The sequence below is a fragment of the Myotis brandtii genome, unplaced genomic scaffold (assembly GCF_000412655.1).
Source record: "Myotis brandtii unplaced genomic scaffold, ASM41265v1 scaffold18, whole genome shotgun sequence".
In the NCBI taxonomy this organism is placed as follows: Eukaryota; Metazoa; Chordata; class Mammalia; order Chiroptera; family Vespertilionidae; genus Myotis; species Myotis brandtii.
In genome coordinates, this window is record NW_005356674.1 from 6,751,267 (window position 1) to 6,760,759 (window position 9,493).

The 9,493-nt window shown below is 37.4% G+C and overlaps 1 protein-coding gene and 1 long non-coding RNA gene across 5 annotated transcripts in view; one reads left to right on the forward strand and one right to left on the reverse strand.

Moving 5' to 3' along the window:
• ATP2C1 (ATPase, Ca++ transporting, type 2C, member 1) overlaps positions 1 to 9,493 on the reverse strand; it is a 124,241-nt gene that overhangs the window by 102,247 nt on the left and 12,501 nt on the right. The gene's annotated exons all lie outside the window — the stretch shown is intronic.
• The window catches only part of LOC106725653, a 35,919-nt gene that overhangs the window by 1,017 nt on the left and 25,409 nt on the right, over positions 1 to 9,493 (forward strand). The window lies entirely within an intron of this gene.

The following is a 9,493-nucleotide window of genomic DNA, read 5'->3' on the forward strand; positions in this document are numbered from 1 at the left end:
CCTGGCGCCTGCGGGAGGCAACCAGTCGATGTGTGTCTCTCACATCCATTATTCTCTCTCTCCCTCCTTTCCATTCTCTCTACAAATGAACGGATCGGGTGAGGATTACCAAAAAAAATAAATATAATTTTTTTTTAGCCCTTATCTCAGGCCCGATAACATATGCCAATGTGCTCTCTGACCACATGTTCAGTGTCCAAAATAAAGGGGTTGGCTCTTTTTTCCTTGGTTTTGTCCCCAGTAAGTGGTATTCGTCTATGGTCAAAAATCCTGGACAGCTTTCTACATTGACTTTTCTTTCAGCAAACATTGAGGTTTTATTCAGCAAGGTCACTTTAAGTTTCAAAAGTGAAACCATAAACATCAGAATGAAATCGATTTCTAGTCTCAAGAGTTACTCTCTATGCCCCACCTTTGGCTTGCAAAATTTTTGTCTCATCTGTTGTTTATAAGCCTACGATTTTGTACAATGAGTGTGCTACTTGCTTAATGTTGTAATCAGTTTTTAATGATTATTAGTTACTATACTTGTTGAACCTTAACACTACAGCACTGCATTAAAGACATAAAGCTTCTAAAGTAGGAAATGTACGTAATATAGACATTATTTGATATTTGCATGATCTTACAAAATAGAGGGTCATTTCACTACAGAATTTGCTATTGGATTGCTTTAGTTAGCGCAAACATTTTACCTAAGGCACCCTTTCAGAATTATCTGTTGTCTACTACAATATCCTGGCATTAGCCCTGCATTCATAATTAACTCTCCCACAGATGTATTACTCCATGACTGATACCTAAAGTAGCTTACACTGGAATTTTACTTTTGATTGCCTAACTTTTGAACGCCAAAAAAAAAAAAAATGGATAAAACCACCTTTGTCCAGAAAAACTGCTACATACTTCACTCTTGATCCACTGTCAATCATCTCACAAAGTCCTAGGCCTGGGAGCAGCAAAAACCTTAAAGGTAACTGGTTCAACCACTTAGCTGATCCTTGAGCCTTATCAACGTATTTCTGCAGAGTGATCCTCTATTCCAGGGGTGGGGATTGTCCGGCCTGCTGGCCATATAAGGCCCTTGAAATCATTTGGTCTGGCCCTGCCAAGGCATTAGGGGTGAGTTAATTAAATGTTTGACCAAATATAGCAGGCTAATTTTTAAGTTAATTTTGTATGGCCTGTGAGTCATGTTGTAAATTAAAAGCACTATAAAAGTATAAGAGTATCATACAGGGAAGCAAGCAAAAGCATGGACTGTTAGCTAGCTAGAATGAGATTGATGGCAAAGAAATGTATTTTGTTTAAGTTGCCTCTTTAGAAATCAATGCTTTAAAAGTCTTGTCTGCTCTCACTTTATTCTGAATATTTAGCCTACCAAAGTAAATATATTTGATGCAAAAAATGGTCATATATGAGCAAAAGAGGAGCAGTTTGTCAGGCATCTCTGCTTGGGGGAAATACTACAAATAGGGAAGATTGAAGAACGAACATGATATTGTACTTTTATTTATGCTCTGCCTTATACAAAGGATATGAGGCATCTTGTTTTTCTATCAAATTTGATAGCTAGTATTTTTTTTTTTTTTAGAGATAGAGGAAGGGAGAGAGAGAGAAACATCAATTTGTTGTTCCACACGGAGATTGAACCTACAACCTTGGGGAATTGGGACAGCACTCCAACTAACTGAGCTACCCGGCCAGGGCTGCCAGCGTTTTTTATAAACTTGGAAAATAAAGGAATATGTGGCCCCTTAGGATTTAAAAATTAACTTCAAAAAGGTTATGTTTAAATCATTTCTCAGAGTCTTATTTCAAAAATCTTTTAACATTGTTTTAAGTATCATGGTTAATAGTTAAGGAATTTTACCTAGCTGATGGAAAAGAAGTTATCATTTTTTAAAGTTTGATATTTTAAAAGCATGTAAAGATACAACACTACTTATTTAAGCTAACCTACTCCAACAGAACAAGTATTTTTCTTTTCATAGAATAAAAGACATGCTAAGGGTCAAGTTTAGGGAAATACAGTCTTATTACAAGAAGTATATGAAATGAGTGTCTAACTACCACCTGCAGAATTGCTATAAATCTGCTTGGTAGAATAAAAACTGGGAGCAAGAAAAAAAAAATCAAATGGACTAAAAAAATGAGATACCTGTGTTTGGTTGTTTTTAACATACATTGATATCCAAATATTTTCCAAATATTTTATCAGCCTACAATATTCCATAACTTCAACACTTGCTAGCATTCTAATATTTGATGAAACTGAGCAGAAGAAATTAGAGAATTTAAAGTGTACTCTTTTAATTTTTATTTTTAAAGAAGTTCATTTCAAGAATGATTCAGTTTCTCCATTCACTGGGTTCTGAGCCTGCAGTGATATTTGGGATCTTTGGTATGTGCTACTGATCCTGGGTTGCAGATGAGGGTAGATGGGAGTGCAGATGAGGATAAGAAAGGAAAGGAAAAAGAGCAAAGTGAGTGGGAGTCTTATGTCCAAGAGTCAACTCTGGACTTTGTTATTTCCATGGCAAATAGTCATAGCATATTACATACACCCCAAGATTTCTTGAGATAAAAATGTTTTCATTTAAAAACATTTTAAAATGAAATTAAATGGTCAAGGGGCCCCGCCATCGTCCCATGATCCCTTAGAGAGGGGGGGCCAGGCTACCCTCTGCGGGGCGATCAATGGGGGGGCTCCATGATCAGTCACCCCAAAGAGGGAGGCCCAGGCTACCTGGCCGGTGGTGCTGCAACAGGTGGGTGGGGCCGGCCAGTGATCGCCCCGTAGAGGGTGGCATGGGCCTCCCTCTATAGGGCAATCATTCTGTCTAGTTTTAAAACTAGCATTATTTATCTCTGGCCCCAAAACACTTGTCTGTAATAATCTATAATAATAAAAGCATAATATGCAAATCGACCGAACCGCAGAACGACCCTCCGGACTACCTTCCGGATGACCACGCTATGACACGCACTGGCGCCAGGCCAGCCAAGGCGGGTGTGATGCGATTGGTTTGGGGGCCCCGCCCTCGCCCCATGATTGCCCTACAGAGGGAGGCCCAGGCCACCCTCTGCAGGGCGGTCAATGAGGGGGCTCTGCAATCAATCACCCCAGGCTACCCGGCTGGCGGTGCTGCAGCGAGTGGGTGGGGCCGGCCAGTGATCGCCCCGTAGAAGGAGGCCCAGGCCAACCAAGCAATCGCACCCCACGCCTGTTACCCGCAGAGGGAGGCGACCAGTGGCAGGGGGCGGGGGGGCAGCACTGCACAGATGGTAAGCAGTGGCAGAAGCAGGGGGAGCTGCCGACAGCCAAGGGAAGGAAAGCCCAACAGGCCCTGATCACCAGCCAGGACTAGGGACCCTACCCAAGGAGTCCCAGTTTGCGAGAGGGTGCAGGCCAGGCTGAGGGACACCCCTCCCTCCCGTGCACGAATTTTGTGCACCGGGCCTCTAGTATGTAATACAAATCTGTTGAATAAATGAGTAATCTGGAAAATGGCCATCATAAATAAATAATTGCTGTTGAATGAATAAACATAATCCCACCTTTGACTTTGCTATTTGCTTCCTACGGTAAAGCTAAAACATGAGCTTCTACTTTCCTGCAAAGCAAGAAAAACCAAGAAGTTTTCAAAGGTTTAAAATGAATTCACATCTCCAAACTACAAAGGAGTTAACTAGGACAGCTTGAACTGAACAGGAATAAACAATAATCATTTTAAGATGTGTTAAATATTGAGCACTGCCCAGATCAGATGAAATTTCACACCTAGATTGTAAGCCCAGGTAACGATTTGAAATTAAACGATAATGTTGAGGTGGCTGCTGCTATGTATGTAGGAAATTTTAGCTAAGCTTGTGCTTTGGATTTTAATGGCATGCATATCAATGCCTGACAAAATCAAAAACATTGTAGTTTTCAGCACAGTCATCAGTTATTACCTTAGGGATCAAGGAATCTACTCAATTCTTGGACAAGACAACCAGAAGACTATATATAAGCAACAGGCCTTAGAATAGCCAAGTAAATTAAATTGCCACTGACCAGTATCTTCTACTAAATTTGAGTCTTGCTGATGGATTGGTTTTCACAAAAAGTTGAAACTATTGAACAGATTCCATGTCATGTCTCCTGCCCCCCTGCTGTGTTTGCAGTAACAGTCTAGACCTCCTCCTTCCATTTAAATGTGTTTTCAATTTCACATCGGAAACATTTTCGATTTTTCTTTACTCTGCGGCACATTGGTGTCTGAAAGACTATTGGAAATAGTTGCATTTCCTCAGACCTCCAAAGTGATACATTTTTCACTGAAGTTTTCTACCCCACCATTTTCTAGAAGTCAAATATTTTTTGCAAAGCTTGCATCTTTGCCTAAATTGTCCCATGTCTTTCCGGGCCCCCTGCAGAAATTTTCTCTCTTCTGTGCTTCCTATTGTGAGAACAAATGAGAAAAAATAAAGCACAAAAAATATCATTATGGTAATAGATTAGTGAGGGAGATCCACAGCACAGAAACCTTTAGGTCAGAAACTCCATCACTACAAATATAGATCAGGTGGAAAAGTAATTAAGATTTACAATATACCTTCAGGCAACTTTATTTTTGCTTTCTTGGTTTTAAAAGGCATTGTTTAGCCTATTTCAGAAGATAGTAAAAGTAATTTAATGTGCCAAATATATATTTGGGGGATTAGAAAAGGAGGATTCTGGAAAAAAAAAAAAACTTTCTATAATCCAGAAACAAACTCAAATGCAAATTTGGGGCTTGAATCAGCCCAACCATTCCCCATTTCAAACAGTTGAGTGCAAAACTATTTTCTAAGAAACTGCTACATCAATTACTAGAAATATTGGTATTCTAAGTGAACAGTGTCCCACTCTGGAATGTTTAACAGGAAGCTGACAAACTTGAAATGGTCATTAGGCCCTATAAGGAGAATAAAAGGAACTCTGTTATATTCCAAATGACAAAGTACATCGGGTAATGAATGTTACCAATGATTCCTCAAATATCCATTCCCCTCCAGGATCATTCAAGTGAGTGTTTCTCAACGTGTGGCCCCACTACCAGCAGCATCAGTATCACTTGGGAACTTAGGAGAAATGCAAATTCGTAGATTCCACCAGACCTACTGAATCAGATTCTGAGGGTTGCATTCAGCAATCCATGATTTAATAAGACTTCCCAATAATTCTGAATGTTTGGAAGTGCTGCAGCCACTTATTACCCTCTCTTCCCCTCCTCAGGGAATAGCCAATACCAAGGATGACATACTGGTGATGAGAGGAAGCCAAGCCCTTTAACACATAATTAAGCTAACAAATCAACCCTGGAGCCTGTCCTATCACATTAACGTGCGATAATAAATGAATTATACTTTCTGTTACTTGCAGCTAAAAGCATCTAATTGATAGTCTTAATGAGAAAAATAATAATTTAGATAAATAGATTAAAATGTTGGTTGATACTTTGGCTTCTATAAAAATTAAAATCCAATATAATATGACATTCAGCTGATAAAATGTTAAATAAAATATTTAAAATGCTAAAGGCAGAGTCAATGGGAGGTTACAGAATAAAATGTAAGTCAAAAAGACTGAACACAAGGGAAGCTTTTTTCAGTGATTTCCTTATCCTGTATAATAAAAGGCTAATATGCAAATCGACCAAGTGGCAGAATGACCGGTTGTTATGACGCGCACTGAGCACCAGGGGGCAGATACTCAACAAAGGAGCTGCCCCCTGGTGCTCAGTGCACTCCCAAAGGGGGTGCGCCACTCAGCCAGAATCCAGACTCATGGCTGGCAAGTGCAGCGATGGTGGCAAGAGCCTCTCCCGCCTCCACAGCAGCCCTAAAGATGTCCAACTGCCAGTTTAGGCCCACTCCCCTAAGGGCGCAGGTCGGGCTGAGGGGCCCCCTCGAGTGCATGAATTTCATGCAACAGGCCTCTAGTTAGCTTATAAAGTTTTAAAAAATGGCTGATTTCAGTAGCCCCTTTGACAAGTCTTTCTTACTATCAATTAGTAGTATTTTTAAATTATGTAACTGCAATTTATTCTTGAAAACTAATGAGTGAGATTTTAGAATTTTTACTTTCTTATGGAGTTGTATGATCTGGTGTCAGGCTTTTTCTTGTTTAATTCTTCAACTAACAATTACTTGGTGATAGATTCTACTATGAAATTACTCAAATAAAATTAAGTTTACACCTTCCTAAAGTATGACATAGTCATTTTTCAACAAGCTTGATGAAAATATTTATAGTTTTAAGGTTTGCACATCAACTTATTTCTGTTTTCTGAGTTAGAGCAGTTAAAAATCTATGACATTAAAAAAAGTCTACATGTAGTCTAACATGGTTTAAATGATTAAATTGCTCATTTTAACCTTGGAAAAGTAAAGATGCCAACATTGAACATTTGATTTAAGAATTTAAATTGCTTTTAGGGAAATGAGAATCAATTTTCACTGAACAGCCACCAAAACTACACATTTGTTCAGGGCTTTTTAGTTGACATAACACTTCCATGTACATAATTAAATTTAATCATCATAATGTGAGATAAACAGACTAGATCTTAATTGCATTTTATAGCTGACCAAGCTGAAACTCACACAGGTGAAGCTCCTGCACAAGAATTTCTCACTATTCACTATTCAATGTCAAATGCCAGAGTCAAATATCCCTATTGGCTCTAATTTTTTTAATGCTTCCACAATGACCCATTAAAAATATGTAAAAGTGACCCATTAAAAAATATAAATTACCTTTTATAGTTTGTCATTTTCTTTTATTAAATTCTAGCATCTTTCAACTCAATGGACCACCCTGTAACCTTGGTAGCCATTAATTCCTTAGCCTGGTATATCTGCCTCATCGCTCATTTAATGGCATTCAAGAATGTATTAATAAGGACTTGGTTTTAAAACATCCTTGTTCATTGTCTACATCTATTCACTTGTTCTTATTTAACCTTTGGACACCATCACTGGGGAAATCACATTCCAAGCAAAAGCTGTTCTAGAATCCCATGGGTTTATCTTCTGAGAATTGAAAATTATTTCTAAAAAGGGAATGTAATCTTATGAGTAAATAATCAAAGATGGGCATTTTAAAGAGATTATTCAATAGGTAACAGACATGTTCATCAACATGTTATTGAGAAATAAACAAAATATGCATTAAACACATGTTCTGAGTGTCTAGAAGCCACTAAAACAATATTAGTGGTAAATTTTGTTGTTTTTGTGAGTCTTTATAATTACATTTACATATTAACCAGAGTATGGACAAGGAAAAAAGCTGAGATTTTTATTTTTAAAACTAAGAACTGAAAATGGCTTTAGATAATATGGAGGACATAACAACCTTTATACCTTTTCTATATTCCATAATTTGAATCAACAATTAAAATTCTCAGTTGCCATATCAGTTTAATAAGTAAACAGCTACAAAAGAAGACATTAAAAATACAATCTTCCAAAACTGTATCAGGATGAAGCAGAAAACCTAAATAGCCCAACAACAACTGATGAAATTGAAGCAGCAAGCAAAAAATTTCCGGCAAACAAAAGCCCTGGTCCAGAGAGCTTCACAGGGGAGTTTTACCAAACATTCAAAGAAGAACTAATACATCTCCTCCTGAAACTATTCCAAAAAATCCAAGAGGAAGGAACACTTCCAAACTCTTTTTTGGAGGCCAACATTATCCTAATTCCAAAACCAGATAAAGACACTACAAAGAGAATTACAGGCCAATATCCCTGATGAACATAGATGCTAAAATACTCAACAAAAATTAGCAAATCAGATCTATCAATATACCATATTAAAAAGATCATATACCATGAGCCAGTGGGATTTATTCTAGGTATACAAGGCTGGTACAATATTTCCAAATCAATAAACATGACACATCACATAAACTGAAAGATAAACACCACATGATCATATCAATAGCTGCAGAAAAAGCATTTGACAAAATTCAACACCCATATTTTAGAAAAACACTCAGCAAAGTAAGGAATAAAGGGATCATATCTCAACATAAGAAAGGCCATATATGCAAACCTTCAGCCAACATCATACTCAATGGGCAAAAACTAAAACCATTTCCCCTAAGAACAGGAACAAGACAGGGATGTCTGTTTTTATCACTTTTATTCAACGTAGTATTGGAAGTCCTACCACAGTGATCAGACAAAAAGAAAACATAAAAGGCATCCAAATTGGAAAGGAGGAAGTAAAACTCTCATTATTCACAAATGACATTATATTGTACATAGAAAACCCTAAAGACTCCACCAGAAACTAGATTTAACAAAGTCAACAATGTAGCAGGATACAAAACTAACAGCCAGAAATTGATAGCATTTTTATACACCAATAATGAATTCTCAGAAACAGAAACTAAAAACAAAAATCCAATTTACCAGTGCAACAACAACAAAAAAATTAAGATACTTAGGAATAAACTTAACTAAGGAGTTAAAGACTTATGCTGGGAAAACTACTAGACATTGAAAAAAGAGATAGAGGGAGATATAAACAATTGGAAGAATATACTGTGTTCATGGATTGGTTCATTAAAATCTCCATACTGCCCAAAGCAATCTATAGATTCAGTGCAATCCCTATTAAAATACCAATGGCATATTTCACAGATCTAGAACAAATCCTTCAAAAATTTATATGGAACCAAAAAGACCCTGAATAGCCATAGCAATCTTGAGAAAGAAGAAAAGTTGGAGGGATCGCATTACCAGATATCAAGTTATACTACAAAACCACTATAATCAAAGCAGCCTGGTACTGGCACAAGAACAGCCATATAGGTCAATGGAAGAAATCAGAGATGCCAGAAATCCACCCAAGCCTTTACACTCAATTAATATTTGACAAAGGAGGCAAGAGCATACAATGAAGTCAAGCCAGTCTCTTCAGTAAATGGTGTTGGGAAAATTGGACAGATAAATGCAAAAAAGTGAAACCAGACCACCAAGTTACATCATACACAAAAATAACCTCAAAATACATAAAAGAATTAAATGTAAGTCGTGAAACCATAAAAATCCTAGAAGAATCCATAGGCAGCAAAATCTCAGACATTTCTTATAGTGGTATGCTTGCCTATACATCTTCTGGGGAGGCAAGGGAAACTAAAGAAAATGTAAACAAATGGGACTACATCAAAATAAAAAGCTTCTGCACAGCCAAAGAAACCATCAACAAAATGAAAAGGAAGCCTTCTGTATGGGAGAACATATTTGCCTATGATACATCTGATAAGGGGTTAATATCCAAAATATATAAGGAACTCATACAACTTAACAAAAGGAAGACAAACCATTCAATTAAAAATGGGCAAAGGACCTAAATAGACATTTCTCCCAAGTGGATATACAGTTGGCCAAGAGACATATGAAAAAATGTTCAAAGTTATTAATCATCAGAGAGATGCAAATTAAAATGACA